Genomic DNA, 2,762 nt, shown 5'->3' with positions numbered 1-2,762 from the left:
CCCTAACCCTAACCCTAACCCTAACCCTAACCCTAACCCTAACCCTAACCCTAACCCTAACCCTAACCCTAACCCTAACCCTAACCCTAACCCTAACCCTAACCCTAACCCTAACCCTAACCCTAACCCTAACCCTAACCCTAACCCTAACCCTAACCCTAACCCTAACCCTAACCCTAACCCTAACCCTAACCCTAACCCTAACCCTAACCCTAACCCTAACCCTAACCCTAACCCTAACCCTAACCCTAACCCTAACCCTAACCCTAACCCTAACCCTAACCCTAACCCTAACCCTAACCCTAACCCTAACCCTAACCCTAACCCTAACCCTAACCCTAACCCTAACCCTAACCCTAACCCTAACCCTAACCCTAACCCTAACCCTAACCCTAACCCTAACCCTAACCCTAACCCTAACCCTAACCCTAACCCTAACCCTAACCCTAACCCTAACCCTAACCCTAACCCTAACCCTAACCCTAACCCTAACCCTAACCCTAACCCTAACCCTAACCCTAACCCTAACCCTAACCCTAACCCTAACCCTAACCCTAACCCTAACCCTAACCCTAACCCTAACCCTAACCCTAACCCTAACCCTAACCCTAACCCTAACCCTAACCCTAACCCTAACCCTAACCCTAACCCTAACCCTAACCCTAACCCTAACCCTAACCCTAACCCTAACCCTAACCCTAACCCTAACCCTAACCCTAACCCTAACCCTAACCCTAACCCTAACCCTAACCCTAACCCTAACCCTAACCCTAACCCTAACCCTAACCCTAACCCTAACCCTAACCCTAACCCTAACCCTAACCCTAACCCTAACCCTAACCCTAACCCTAACCCTAACCCTAACCCTAACCCTAACCCTAACCCTAACCCTAACCCTAACCCTAACCCTAACCCTAACCCTAACCCTAACCCTAACCCTAACCCTAACCCTAACCCTAACCCTAACCCTAACCCTAACCCTAACCCTAACCCTAACCCTAACCCTAACCCTAACCCTAACCCTAACCCTAACCCTAACCCTAACCCTAACCCTAACCCTAACCCTAACCCTAACCCTAACCCTAACCCTAACCCTAACCCTAACCCTAACCCTAACCCTAACCCTAACCCTAACCCTAACCCTAACCCTAACCCTAACCCTAACCCTAACCCTAACCCTAACCCTAACCCTAACCCTAACCCTAACCCTAACCCTAACCCTAACCCTAACCCTAACCCTAACCCTAACCCTAACCCTAACCCTAACCCTAACCCTAACCCTAACCCTAACCCTAACCCTAACCCTAACCCTAACCCTAACCCTAACCCTAACCCTAACCCTAACCCTAACCCTAACCCTAACCCTAACCCTAACCCTAACCCTAACCCTAACCCTAACCCTAACCCTAACCCTAACCCTAACCCTAACCCTAACCCTAACCCTAACCCTAACCCTAACCCTAACCCTAACCCTAACCCTAACCCTAACCCTAACCCTAACCCTAACCCTAACCCTAACCCTAACCCTAACCCTAACCCTAACCCTAACCCTAACCCTAACCCTAACCCTAACCCTAACCCTAACCCTAACCCTAACCCTAACCCTAACCCTAACCCTAACCCTAACCCTAACCCTAACCCTAACCCTAACCCTAACCCTAACCCTAACCCTAACCCTAACCCTAACCCTAACCCTAACCCTAACCCTAACCCTAACCCTAACCCTAACCCTAACCCTAACCCTAACCCTAACCCTAACCCTAACCCTAACCCTAACCCTAACCCTAACCCTAACCCTAACCCTAACCCTAACCCTAACCCTAACCCTAACCCTAACCCTAACCCTAACCCTAACCCTAACCCTAACCCTAACCCTAACCCTAACCCTAACCCTAACCCTAACCCTAACCCTAACCCTAACCCTAACCCTAACCCTAACCCTAACCCTAACCCTAACCCTAACCCTAACCCTAACCCTAACCCTAACCCTAACCCTAACCCTAACCCTAACCCTAACCCTAACCCTAACCCTAACCCTAACCCTAACCCTAACCCTAACCCTAACCCTAACCCTAACCCTAACCCTAACCCTAACCCTAACCCTAACCCTAACCCTAACCCTAACCCTAACCCTAACCCTAACCCTAACCCTAACCCTAACCCTAACCCTAACCCTAACCCTAACCCTAACCCTAACCCTAACCCTAACCCTAACCCTAACCCTAACCCTAACCCTAACCCTAACCCTAACCCTAACCCTAACCCTAACCCTAACCCTAACCCTAACCCTAACCCTAACCCTAACCCTAACCCTAACCCTAACCCTAACCCTAACCCTAACCCTAACCCTAACCCTAACCCTAACCCTAACCCTAACCCTAACCCTAACCCTAACCCTAACCCTAACCCTAACCCTAACCCTAACCCTAACCCTAACCCTAACCCTAACCCTAACCCTAACCCTAACCCTAACCCTAACCCTAACCCTAACCCTAACCCTAACCCTAACCCTAACCCTAACCCTAACCCTAACCCTAACCCTAACCCTAACCCTAACCCTAACCCTAACCCTAACCCTAACCCTAACCCTAACCCTAACCCTAACCCTAACCCTAACCCTAACCCTAACCCTAACCCTAACCCTAACCCTAACCCTAACCCTAACCCTAACCCTAACCCTAACCCTAACCCTAACCCTAACCCTAACCCTAACCCTAACCCTAACCCTAACCCTAACCCTAACCCTAACCCTAACCCTAACC

Source organism: Equus przewalskii, chromosome 5 (assembly GCF_037783145.1).
Source record: "Equus przewalskii isolate Varuska chromosome 5, EquPr2, whole genome shotgun sequence".
Classification (NCBI taxonomy): Eukaryota; Metazoa; Chordata; class Mammalia; order Perissodactyla; family Equidae; genus Equus; species Equus przewalskii.
Note: the sequence above shows the minus strand (reverse complement) of the source record.